Below are 14,477 nucleotides of genomic sequence, written 5' to 3' on the forward strand. Positions count from 1 at the left end.
CCCCCCGTTCGGATGTAGTACTCCTATTCGAGTAACGATCCTGGCAATCTACCTTATACTTCTCAATGGCAATCCGCTCCTCTGCCTCTAACTTTAGTTTAAATTCCCTTTCTTGCCTTTCCTCCTTTGCCTCCCTATCTGTTATGATAACACTCAGAAGATCCTTTGCTACCTGGTCCTCATAGCTTTCACTAGCAAGAATCTTTTCCCTCAAGTCCAAAATCCTAAATGTAGGCAACACTTCAACACCAAACTCTTGTGCAAGGGCGACTAGATCAGCCTTTCTAGATTTGGCCAAAACTGACATTATGCGACTTTATGTTCAACTTAATTAAAATAACAGAAAATTAAAACTAAATCTCCTTACATAAAATTATACATCAAGTTAAATCCTTAACTTCTGTTGAATCATAAACACATGGTATCTGCATTAAATATGCACAATATCCAAATACTCAATAAATAAAAAAAAACATGTATGTTTATATATAAGCATTTGAAAACTAATGCAATCATATCTCATAAATAAAACACAAGCATTACTTAAATTAATAATCATTCACTCATATAATAAAAGATAAATGCACTTGCAAGGTAATTCAAGTCTTATATGATAATCACACTGATAATTTTTGTCTTATAAAATACTTGTTCAAGTGTACCTTTACATTAACAGCAAATTTTTCATAAACACAAAAACATAAATAAATCACTTAACGAGAGAACCTGGTAGAAGATAACTATTCCACTCAATAAGCTTCGCAGCATTCGTAAGGAATTCACTTGAGCTTTCTCCGAGTCGACAAATATACATCCCACCGCTGCCACCACTGTCATATATCGATCCTTTGATCAATTCATCTTTGTCGGTTCGTTTCTATCCACTTATGAATGTTATTAGTCAACTCTATTTGCAGGAAATAAACTGGGATACTTATGCAGGTTTAACAATAACATGAGCTATATTTTAATTTTGTAAATACAATTTAACTTTTTACAAAGTATTGCTTTTATTCACATTTACATCAAACGCACAAGTAATACATTGCATCTCTCAGTTCTTAACAAAAAAAAAAAGAAAGACCAACTCTACTCCCGGAATACAGCCAAACCCATTTTCAAATTTTTTCTCACGAGCATGCCGTTCTTCTCGCATCAAGCACGTTTGTTCTTCTCGTTGCCAGATTTTCCCCTCTCCTTTCAGATAAACTGTTTTTTTCACACGAGCATGCCGTCCTTCTCGCATCAAGCACGCTTCTTCTTTTCGTTGCCAGATTTTCTCCTCTCTCCTTTCAGCTATAAGTATGTTCTTCCGGCAGGTTTGGTCGGTAGCATAGAGTATGTGCATGACAATTAGTATTTATAGGTAGGATATTATTATCAAGTCTTTGTAGTCAGTTTTAAGCAATTTTAAAAATATCCTAAAGTAGAAATATAATAACATTTTTAAGATGCGGATAAGCAATCTATCATCATTACTAGAGTTTTGTTTTCTGGAATATAATGCTGCTTGTATGGATATCACTAATACATCACTACTACTGTCAGCTGTATGGTGCCAAGGCACTTCCAACGACAAGTGAAATCTTACCTCCATGACAGGACGGATATCAGACAAACGACATTAGTCACAAAAAATCTGAAAGGTTTCAGATTTTAAATTACGTCCAAAGAGGCGTTTTTTAACATTTTGTCTGTTAACTTTATTTATTAAATATCACGTTCTTCGCACTTAAACCATAAAATACAGTTCAAGAGCGATATTGCAAAATAGTTCCAAATTGAGCATAACGGTAGAGTTTTCAATAGTCTCGCGCGCTGGAGATAAAAATGTTTTTTCTGTACAACGTCGCAACTGCTCGATTTGAAATCCTTGAGTTTCTTAATCAAAAATCCGTTAAAGTTTTACAAAATATGAATTCGTTAATAAAGTAAATTCCAAATTTCCAATTTGGACTTCCACATGACCATATTCGCAGTAGGATTACGTCATTCAAAATTCGATGGCTCTATGTACCGTTGTTTTATCAAAATGCGAGAAATACACATACATTTATGCAGATTTTTCATTATTTAATTTTTTCAAATATAATGCAGGACTCTTAACATTTGGTGGCAACAGTTTAAAAAGTAAAACGCACATTTATAGTGAACCAACGCTAAACGAAAACAATAGTCCTTCCAGGGACAAAGCCCCTTTGGACTAAAAATGTCGTTCACACATAAATATACGGATTCACCTATAAATATACGGTCGTTCACCTATAAATATACGAATTGGAACTACACTCATGTCCATAAATTAAGGATAATGCAAAATCAGGCAAAGGAAGAGTTAAACAAATTTGACTTATTTGTAAAGCTTATTTATTAAACAAGAGGTAAAGAGCAAAAAAAGATGCTATATGTTTGATATTATTAAAAAAATTAGCGATTTTTTCTTCCTGGAGCAAATTACAAAAAAAAAAACCTATTTACAAAAAACCAATATTACATGGTTGGTATGATTGTTAATACATTGCATGTCTCCCAGACGATGCAATACAGTCCGTACAACGCCTAGGCATGCTGAGTATCAAATTATCGATCTGATCTTGGGGGATATTACACCACTCAAAAAGCAGTGCTCTCCAAAGTTCCGGTAGACATGTACGAGGAGGTTGACGGGCTGCAACTCGTCGGCCAAGCATGTCCCACACGTGCTCTACTGGGATGCTACTCCATATGAAAGTCAGGTGAGAATGCTGGCCAGTCCATACGGGTGATATCCTCCGACTGAAGGCATTCGCTTACAATGTTTGAACGGTGAGGACGGGCGTTGTCATCCATAAACACAAATTGTGCGCCCATGGCGCCCCGAAACAAACGTACATGTTGTTCTAGAATGACGTCCCGATAGATTTGGCTTGTCATGGTTCCAATTTGAACATGCAGGTCAGTTCTGAAACCCAGAATAATTGCACTCCAAACGAGCACTCCTGCACCACCGTAACGGTGGCGTTCAATGATGTTTTATTGGTGGTAACGGGTACCTGGAGCTCTCCATATGAAAGTCCGGCGAGAATCAGACTGCAAGCTAAACCTGGACTCGTCGGGAAACATCACACAAACCCACTGTTGCGGTGTCCACGATGCATGCTCTCTGCTCCAGGCTTACCGCAGGCGACAGTGAGTTGCAGTAAGTGGAACGCATCTGACAGGTCTACGAGCATATAGACCAATCTGCCCTAAGCGTCTGTACACGGTCTGCCTTGAAATTGTCGTACCAGTGGCTGAAGAGAGCTGACGAGACAGGTCTGAGGCTGTGCTCCGCCTGTTTCTTTTGGCAGTAACTGTCAAATAGCGGTCCTCATTCGCGTTGTAACTCTGGAGCGACCTGTGCTGTAACGTCTACTCACATTACCATCATCTTGGAATCGTTGCCAAAGCCTGGAAACGACACTCTGGGCAATTCCAAGTTCGTCTGATACTTCCAGTTGGGTACACCCACATTCCAAACGGCCGATAATTCTACCACGTAAAAAATCATCCAAATGCGTCCTTTGTGTCATAACTATTCGGTTATTGCACTAAAATGCTTATAAAGCGCCTGCGGACAATTTTACTTCTTTGCCTGTATTCCTTATATATCACTCTCTTACACTCTCGTCATTGTGACGTACCATCGGTGTCATCTGGTTACTTCCTGAAATTTGCATATGATTCTTGAAGATGTGTGTAGGGATTTTTCGATTTCCGCGTGACTCCGAATTATCCTTAATTTATGGACATGAGTGTAACTTTCCTTAAAGTAGTCAAAGTCATAAAATACTGAAAAGTCTTTCTTGAAAACTGTTGCAGAATGTGCGTAAATTTTATCTATGTGTCACAGAATGCACTCTTAAGTTACCAACAATAAAAATTACAATGCCAGTTAGAAAATATTACCTTCCCAGTTGTGATTCTTAAACATACGTTTTATTCGTCAATTTGTACAGCACCCCGCTTTCAGCTATCTTCTCTAGCATTGTTTAATTAAAATCACGTAATCTCTGAAGTGGTTAAATCAAAAGCATATGTTGAGGCATTTACTGACGTCTTGTCACACGTCAAACAAACCTGTGTCCTAACGGATAGATAAGGTAGTACAGTGCAAAGTGGGAGATATATTTATTTTCCTTTCATATAATATCTTTTCGAGGGCATCTTGTCTTGTGACTCATTGTTTGACAACAAGGGCTCTTACAGGAACTTCTTGATAGCATTGCTGTACTTCGGAAGTGCATTGACGTTCGCAATTGAAAACGATACAGGAATAACATCGGCTTGAAAACTACGTATTGGATCTTAAAAATTCTTATCGCAGTATAATTTGAAACTCTTGAAATAATGGAAATTCAAATATTCTGAAGGAGTTATTCGCAGAACGTTTATTTGAATAAAATCGGATATCAATTCACACTTTTTTCCCCTTAAAAATGTATGAATTGATATCTCATTATATTCAAATAAATATTCTGTGAATTACTTTTATATAATATCTGAGTTCCATTATTTCAAGAGTTTCAAATTCTACTGAGATACGAATTTTATTAATAAATCTGCTGAGAATTTTGTAAGTAATACAATTTTAATTTGTGCAAAACGAAGTTGTGAGTTATTTTAGAAAAAAAGCTTATTTCCTTTCTATTTAAAAACTGCTTGATTAAAGACTTGAGTTTTAAGAGATTCCTAATTAAACTGAAAATTCCTCGTAGCATTACGAGGCCCACCAGCAGCCGAGCAGTAAAGTCGCTGAACACTGATAGTTCGGTCCTTGGTTCGAATCCCGCGAACGGGCTGGCTGCATGGGTGTTTTCGTGGCTTTCCCCATGTGTAACGTGTATACGAGCCAGTTTCCCTTAGAAAGTCCTCCACGAAGGCATCCCTCCCTTTAGGCAGACAGCCCTAGTGGGCTTTACCATAATTAAATACACCACCACTTCGTAGTATTACATATCACAACGTAAAATAAACTGTCCATTTATGTGTGACTTAATAAACATGAATTTACTCACTGAGGGGTTTAAAATAAATTGTTTAGTTATTTAGTAATTAAAAACAGAAATAGTAATCTCAAGTTTTTATGTGTAACAAAGCAGCCTTAAATTCAATTCCTAACACATCAAATGTTTACTCATTTTTACATCTTTGTACGTAGTAAAGAAAAGATTGCAACTGCGAAATATTTCGGGTATCATATTTCAATGGAAGTATCCATTGTGACCGTTCTCGAATTTATTTGGACGATTTTTTTTCGTGACGTCTGTACGGATGGACAGACAAAGGACTCGTTTTACCAGACTGATTGTAAAAAGGATTTAAAATGGATTCAGAATGGATTTTTTCGCGACTTCTGTACGTACGTATGCATCTATCTCGTATAATTCAAAAACGATTAACCATAGAATGTTGAAATTTTGTTTGTGAGACTGCTATAACATCTAGTTGGGCACCTCCCTTTTTATTGCAGTCGACATTACCAAACCATACGCACTTCGCAATCGTTCGCAGTCGTATACTTCCAATAACAGAAGTGTTTTAAATGACGAAAATACTCACTCATGTTTTGGCAATGTTAAGTTAAAAAAAAATAATTTTCGATAAATAAAGGTATCTAATTTCAATTACAATAATAGTTTACATATGTAGTTAATCCAACAATAAGTATCTAACAATATTTAATATCAGAATATTTTTGTAAATATCTAAAAATATTTAATATAAGTTTATTGTTGCTTTAAATAGAATATTTAGTATGCCGTGCAAGGAAGCCATGTCAGATGATGTCCACATCAGATTTTTTTTTAAATTGCGAAATCGTACGATTAGAAAAAATTGCATCCTGCCCTATCCCACTTACTGTTCGGTAGCGCGCTGGGGTCCAGTAATCGCTCAGATTAAAGTTCAGGTAAAAAGCAATAAGTGCTCGAGTACAATAACGCAGTAGTAGTTGGATATGGAGATCCTCGGTTCGAATCCCAGATTTTGAAAAAATAAACGATTGGAAGATAGACGGATACTCATATCTGCACTTGACCGAACAAGTCTCTAAGATGCTCGTAGAAAATGGATTGCGAAAGGCGCCTTTTGTCATATCAGCCTGCTTATCTCTGAAGCTCAACTCCGGTAATCAATCAGATTTTCAAGAGAAATATCAGAGAATTTCAATAGAAATTATCAGAAGGTGGTTACGGTTTCGATGTAGCAAAATTAACGTACCTATTGGATAGACGAAGAGATCTCGGATTCAAGCTTCCGTTCATCTCAAGTATAAAGTCAAAATTATAATAAATACGAGAGGCTCAGCAACACAAATTTCACAGTAACTCAATGGAAAAAATTTAATGCGTCGATTAGAGAACTACAACTTTTTTTATTTCGAGAAATAAAATCATAGACTAAGAATCTAATTCACAGATGCAGCAAAATAAGCAAACTTACGCCTAAAAATGTAACATGCTAAAATATGAAAGTGAAAAAAAAAAATCAAATTTTTAAAATATTTCCTCTTATATTGCTGTGATGAAATATTTTTCTTCCATTAGTAAGCAAAATATAAAAATATTTCATAGATATTGTTGTGAAATGACCAGCTGCGGTAAGATAGCTTTCCCGTAAAGCGAGTTTTGGGTTACCAGAAAGTGGCAGGGAAAGGTCGGGTTGCCAGATTTGGTGCGAAATCGCCCATTTGGCGACAAAATAGGTGATATGCCACAGACGGTGCGAGAATATTCTAGAACGAAGTCTTACCGGTTTTCCCGGGAATGTTCTAGAAGTCAGGTTAAAGTTATATATCCCTACTTGCACACGGAGAGAGGAGTATCTTGATTTCACTAGCAGAGTAATAGAGTTCAGAGGTTAGATTAAGAGCGATTGATCAACTCGTGAGCTGTATTTTAGTCCTTTGTCATGAAGCTGTCTTCCCCGTTATAGCCTGATAGCTTGAAGGCTGTGTTGCTGATTGTTTCAGAATCTTTGTCGTAGTTTTTCGATGACTTAACGTGTCTTTAGAACTGTCCTGTGTAATATTGACGAATAAATTGTGTTTTTATTCTTCATCTTGCGTTGTCATCAATCTCTCCAAATCCACGAACCGATAAAACGCAACAATATTAAGGTTATTAACATCATTTATTACGATAAGGCTGAAAATATCGGACGTTCATTTTACAAGGTCATACTTTAAATTTTGCTCTCTCCACTCTAGTGTCCTTTTACAAAAATAGCTCAGTTTCGTAACAAAATAAACAAACTGTGGAAATGTTATTATCTATGGATATAAAGAATAAGAGATAGCGGATAATTTTGAACTTATTTCATTTTAATTAAAGGAATAATTTTAACTAATTTCGTTGTTTATTCGAAAGGAGAAAATGCCATGATAACTAATGAATATTAAGCAGAAATGCCATTCCACCAACAGAAATATTTAATCTCTTTTTCATTGCTTTCAGTCAGCATTTGCCGCCAAATGGTATAGAGGTTAGAGGAGCCTACTGCGGTACCGAAAGGCCTGGGTTCAAATCTCGAAGAAGGCATGGCTGTTTGTAAATGTATAGTATCTTTTCGGCATGGGGATATTTTAAATATGTGGTACGCCGCATGTCTTCTCGTGTAGTTTGATGGAAGGGGAGATGGGTGGGAGACCCTCCAACCCCCCCGCGAGTACTCAACGTCAAAATTGGGGTGGAAGAAGAAGTCCAACCTCCTTGAAGCTTTGGCAACCTTTCTTCCATGAATTACATGGACAAGACAACAACAACAAGTTAGCATTTCCAGATTCTTCACTTGATAGATCAGCATCTCTTGATGCTTTGTTTACCATCAGTTTGTTCATTATATCTCGATGATCCATGACTATCCCCAAATCCCCACAGATTTCGTAAAACTTGCTGTACTATCAAATAATTCTTCCCGATTTTCAGTCAAAAATGATTTTAAACCCTTGAGATTTATGTGATATTATTAAGTATTTACTTAATTTAGAGACAGACCTGTGTATCCTTAATTCTTGAACGGACGATCACCTACAAGCCAAGAAAACAAAGAAAGACAGGGTAATAAACACGACTCCAACATTTAGGTTTCTTCACCAAATTATACACTGTTCTCAACATTTAGTATTTACAAGGAATATTTCTGCAACACTCAACTACATTTCTCAGTTGCTCTCCACCAGAGCCGGATTTAGACTTGATAAGACCCTAAGCTATTTGAAACATCGGGTCCTTTATAAGTCTAGACATTATATGTTAGTGCCAAATATGATTTTCCGATACTAGAGGGTTTTGGTGGGCCCCGAAGAAAGCGGAGGCCCTAAGTTATAGCTTGTGTTGCTTATACGTAAATCCTGCACTGCTCTCCACGAAGCTTTCCAGTCTTTTACCACAAGTTTGACATCAATAAAGAATAAATTTTTAAATTTCATTTAACAGCTAGTTACAGTAAATTTCATTCGTATTCTCAATTTTCAAGATTTTTAAAAATAGCTATCTCACAGATGCAGTTACCCTTTGTGCACCATAGTTTGCAAGACTGAAACAATATTTTGACGGTAAACAATATTTTGAAACAAGTGTTAATTTATACAATGAGGGTCATAATTAAAATATACTTCTTCAGCAAAATTTGAATTCTGCTGTACTGCCAACAAATTTAATCAACAAATTTTACAACAAATTTAATCAAAACCGTTAGAATAAAATCTAACGGTTTTGATTAAATTTGTTGCAAAATATAGCTTACAAGCTGCTATATATATATAGATAGCGTTCTGCTTTTAATAAAGTTTTCAAATTACACATTTTCTTAATATTTTGATATTTTTCCATTAATATCCTTTTTCCCTAAGAAAAGAAGTGGCGAAACAAACGATCTTTTAAATCAAAATTCTCTTTTTTTTTTTTTTTTTAGCCTAAATGAGCGTTAACCCAGAAGGACTATTTGTCTCGAAACTGCATTTTGCGTCGAATCGCTATAAATGTATGAATGACTTTTCAAATTGTTGCCACCAAATATTATCTCCCTGTATTATATTTAAAAAAACTGAATAATGAAGAATCTACATGAATGTATGAATATTTCTCGCATTGTGACAAAACAGTAATATCTAGAGTTTTCAAATCTTGAATAACATAGTCCTCCACGCGAACATGGGCACTTGGAAGTCCAAGTGTGGAATTTGCTTCATTGTCTATTTCATATTTTGTAAAACTTTAGTGAATTTTTTGTTAAAAAACTCAACAGTTTCAAAGCGAACAGTGGCAACACTGTAAGGAATAAAACAATTTTATTCTCCAGCGCGCGAGAATGTCTATAAGAAATTCTAAAGATGTTATTTTTCAATATTTTTAACCCAATGTGGCGTCAGCCTAAATGCTTTCGAAACTTGTATGCGTTTTAAATTTTAAAAAAGCCCATTTGGACGTGATATAAAAATCTAAGCTTTCAGATTTTTTTTATCTGAGTTATTATTTTTACTCCTGCTGAACGAGAAAACTTTGTATGTCTTTTCATATTTTAAAGTTGTTTATATACATAGTTTAAAAATTTTCGGAAGCTTTTAATGGTAAATTCTTCTTTGATGGTTTAAACTGCTATCTAAACTCTTTTGACTGCAAGTTTTTGGACGTGATATAAAAATCTAAGCTTTCAGATTTTTTTTATCTGAGTTATTATTTTTACTCCTGCTGAACGAGAAAACTTTGTATGTCTTTTCATATTTTAAAGTTGTTTATATACATAGTTTAAAAATTTTCGGAAGCTTTTAATGGTAAATTCTTCTTTGATGGTTTAAACTGCTATCTAAACTCTTTTGACTGCAAGTTATTTCTCAATTCTTTTACTTTCTCTCTTTGCAAAATAAAGCCAATTAACTCAACAGATGAATAAGTTTTGTAATAGGAGATATATTATAACTGTGATTCGTAGATGGATTATATCGAATAAATCATTTAATTTCAAGAAAACTTTGACTTTGCTCTCCTTACTGGTTTTCCCACCCAATAGTGCGGAAAATTACATCTCCCAAAACTAGGGCACAGCAAAAAAAGGTTTGAACTTGGATTTCTGATGTGATATAGATTTTTAATTAATAGCATTAACATTTTTTCTAGTATCATTTTCAAAATAACAAAGGATTTACTTTCATATCTGCGCATTTTCTTCTTCAGCAACAAACAATCTTCAGATTAATTTTAAAGATATTTCTTTTGCCTGTACAAATGCAATTAAAAATCTCGAGTTCATTTCAAACATTGGTTTCTGTAGTCTATACAGAATTTTAAATTAAACTTTACTCAATGCTAACCAAATAATTTTTCATGATTTAATCAGAAATAGTGATACAAATTGTGACAGCGTAAATAGTTTTCATTTTTCGCTCTTCTGCCCACCATTGGCTGAGTGGTTAAAACCGCTAAATACTGGTAATTCGACTTGGATTTGTACTCAGGCGAAGGGGCTGACTGCATGATTGATTTTTCCCATGTGTAATGTCAATACGAGCCACTTTTATTTAGAATGTCCTCCATAAAAGCATCCTCTCCTTAGGCAGGTAACCCTTGTTTCCCCTTTGGTATCACAGTCAGGCTCCCCTAACCACTATAGCGTCTAGGCGACAAGAAGTTCAAATGAAGTGCAGCTAAAAATTTGTATAATCGCTACCGCTATCGAAGGAAATTTAATGATGTTTTTACTTGACATCTGTATGTAAATAAAGGACTCTTTTTCCTCAAACAAATTATAAAACTGATTTAACCCTTTGCGGCACAGTGTGTTCGGTCTGGATACACCTAAAAATTTCCTTCTGCACAAAACATTGAATTAAAAAGGATTTATAGATTACTATAGGTTACTCTGAACCTTCTTTATTTATATTAGATGGCAGCTCAACACAAACCAGTCCATATATTTTAGCCATGTTTAGTTTTTTAAGACACTCATTTTTCAAAGAAATCTAGATTTTTTAGGGTATAAAAGGAATTGTTTGAAAAATAATTTCTATGTTATTTTTTAGCTGTATGCTAATCTCCTTATTCTATATCAGTTTTAAATTTTTACCTTGAAATCTTGCCTAAAATCAAACGGCGAACCCTAGGTGTGCATAGACCGGGCTCACCGATAATCTAGGACAACTGACAGTCTGTATTTTTTGTTTCTCCGCATCTCATCGGTCAGTTTATTGACAACAATGCTCGTTTCACCACTCTTTTCGAAGCTCTATTCAATTAGTGTGCCACTTTAGGCACACCCACAGACAGTGGCGTAGCTAGGGTGGGGCAAAGGGGAACATCTGTCCCCGGGCGCAGCATCCAAGGGGCGCCAAATTGATGCTACGAAATTTTTTAATTTATTAATTTTAATTTTTTTTAATTGATGCTACGAATTTTTTTGCTTTCCATTCTTGGCACACAAAAAGGGGCGCAAATTCTTCACCTGTCCCCGGACGCTGAAAAGTCTAGCTGCCCACAGAATTAAAACGATAAGTGTTATCTTCACAAAATTTTACTTCTGTACTCCTCTAGGCCTAATTAGACTGCCTACCTTTTCTTTTATCAAAACTCCGACTTTAAAAGGTAGCGTGCCGGAAAGGGTTAAAATAGATTCAGAAGAGATATTTTTCGTGGCGTTTGTAGGTACGTATCTATGTATCTCACATAACTCAAAAACGAATAGTCTCAGAACGTAGAAATTTTGTATGTGGGACTACTATAACATGTAGATGTGCACCTCCCTTTTTGGTTGCAATCGGCCCACAAAAAGTTTATACAATCTGTTACTCGGCTCAGTGATCTCAGTTTCTTTATTCTTATATAATTGTAAATTGTGAATTTTTTGCTATAAAAATGATTGAATTATGTTGCTCTTATCATCCGGTTAAGGTTTCTATGCCTTTAGTTAACCTGCATGCTATAGTTGTATAATTGTCAACAATTTAAAAGTTGTTTAAGTGCGGCTAAGCCTAATTTTTTTACCATAGCAGCCATGTTTGTTTACATTTGAAACTCATCAGAACAGTGGATTTGTTGCCAGTCTAGAGAAACTAAGCTTCACAACAACAAAATAACGTCTTCTTTTATTATTCCGAATTAAATTACGCTGAATCCATTCTCCAATTATCATTTAAGTTATTAAATTATCCGATATATTGACTCAGAATAGAGTCCGCAATACAGTTAAAATCAGTTCCTACGCCTTCAGTGTCTTTTTGCCATGTTAGGCCAAAAGTAAACTTTTAAGTTTAGCGCACCGAAAAATCTGTCTTCTTGCCCGCTGGCCGAATTGTTTGTTTTCGCGTAGGAACTGTAACTTTAATTGTAAAAGTTGTTTTTTTTTTAATTTTTTAAACTGTATTTGGTGTATTTTCTATATCATTAAACCTTTAATGAAGATAATCTGTTAATCTGTGTTTTTATTATTTTTGCCTTCCCGCGAAGTGAGAAGTGAATTAATTGAAGGAGAAATACATCTCTAATGAATTCCAGGAAATAAGTGCTTCATATTAGCAGAAAATACTGTCTGTAGTATGTTTCCGACAGAGAAGAATGTTTACGAGTAGCGCATGCACATTAGGTAAGCAGCGCTGAATCGTCTGTGAAAAACTGTTTATTTTTATTTGTTTAATTTCTTTTATACATCCTTTTAGATTTATTACAGTATTTGAATGGAACATGTGGCAACGATTAGATAATTCTTCAGATGATATAAGTCTTTTTGCATTCTGAGTTATAAAATAAATGAGATATAACGTTGTTAAGTGAACCTAGCGCCAGAGTATCGCTATGGTAAATAAAATAGTGAATTTTAAAAAGCGCATTTATTCTATTGTGGTTTATGCGCTATCGACGAAGTAGATATAATTCAATTCAATAAGTTTAAATAAAATGCAGGAAATGTGCGTCTAATTTAATATTCTGTACAAGGAATTGATGTGGTGTACACATTAGATTTTTTTTTTCAGAAATTATATTTGACTTGTGTAATAATTGTAATTAATTATACTATAATTTAGTATTTTTGAGCTTTAGTATTTCTGATTATAGGGAGAAAAATTATTATATTAAAATATTTGAAATCCTACAAGCATAAGCTTCTGAAGGCCTTTCTAATGATGAAAGTGTTACATTCCTTTTATGCTGACCCCAATCATGAACACTGCCCACTTAAGTTCACCTAGTTTTTATTTCCCACTCTCAGCTAGTATCAGTTTCAGTCTTAAGAAGGACAGGTCTTCCTTCAAAGTGGTGCAATAAAAGGAAAGTCTACTGAAACACTCTTGATCATCTCAAGCATTTTATTGTTGCCTTCTTTTGTAGTCCATGCAGAATTTCAAGTTCAGTTTTTCTGAATGTTAATCCATTAAATTAAAAGGTATTTCTCCCGCCTTCTTAGCATGCCTTCGTGGTGTAGTGGTCAGCACACTTGGCGCGTATTTCGAGAGGTCCGTGGTTCTAGTCCCGGCGAGGGCATTGCTCATTTTTCACGCTTCCTTCTTTAAAAATCTTAATCTCTCTACAATGGCGCTCAAACTAAAAAAAAAAAAAAAGGTGGCGGATGATGATTCTTCACAACCAGGATTTGGTGATTGAGTCTCCTAATCTCCAGTCGCCTTTTAAAAGGGAAAGTATATAAGGTATTTATCCCGCCTTCTTAGCATACCTTCGTGGTTCAGCACACTCGGCGCGTATTTGGAGAGGTCCGTGGTTCGTGTCCCGGCGAGGGCATTGCTCATTTTTCACGTATCCTGCTTCGAAATAACCTAATGCCTCTACAAAATAAGCATAAAGATTGCATAAACATTTTCATGGAAGTAAAGATTTTTAATTACATTTTTGCTTGATTTAAGTATTTCTAGCCCATTTTTTACTTCCTTGTACGAAGTAAAAAGGAAGTATTGTAATGGCGAAAAGTTTCAGGCAGCATATTTCAACGAAAATATCCATTTAAACCGCTATCGAATGCAATTTAACGATGTTTTTGCGTGATATCTGTACGTAAGGACAGAATAAAATACTCTTTTCCTTCAAAAAAAATTATAAAACTGCTTTAAAATTAATTCTGAAGAGAATTTTTCGTGGCGTCTGTACGTACGTACGTATCACGCACAACTCAAAAACGAGTAGCCTCAGAATGTTGAAATGTTGCATATAGGACTGCTATAACATGTAGATGTGCACCTTGCACTTTGGTTGCAATCGGCCGCACCAAACGTATATAAATATATTTATATATATATCCACTCTATTACCCGGCTCAGTGATCTCAGTTTTTTACTCTTATATGTTTGTAAATTGTACATTTTTTTCTTTAAAAATGATTGAATTATATTGTTTTTATTTTCCGGTTAAGGATTTTATGCCTTTAGTAAATCTGTGTGCAATATTTTTAAAATTATCAGCAATTTTAAAGTTGTTTAATTGCCGCTAAGCCTGTTTTTAATGGTGGCCATTGATGTT

This window comes from Stegodyphus dumicola, chromosome 1 (assembly GCF_044657685.1).
Source record: "Stegodyphus dumicola isolate Sdum_Otavi_A_Nest chromosome 1, ASM4465768v1".
Classification (NCBI taxonomy): domain Eukaryota; kingdom Metazoa; phylum Arthropoda; class Arachnida; order Araneae; family Eresidae; genus Stegodyphus; species Stegodyphus dumicola.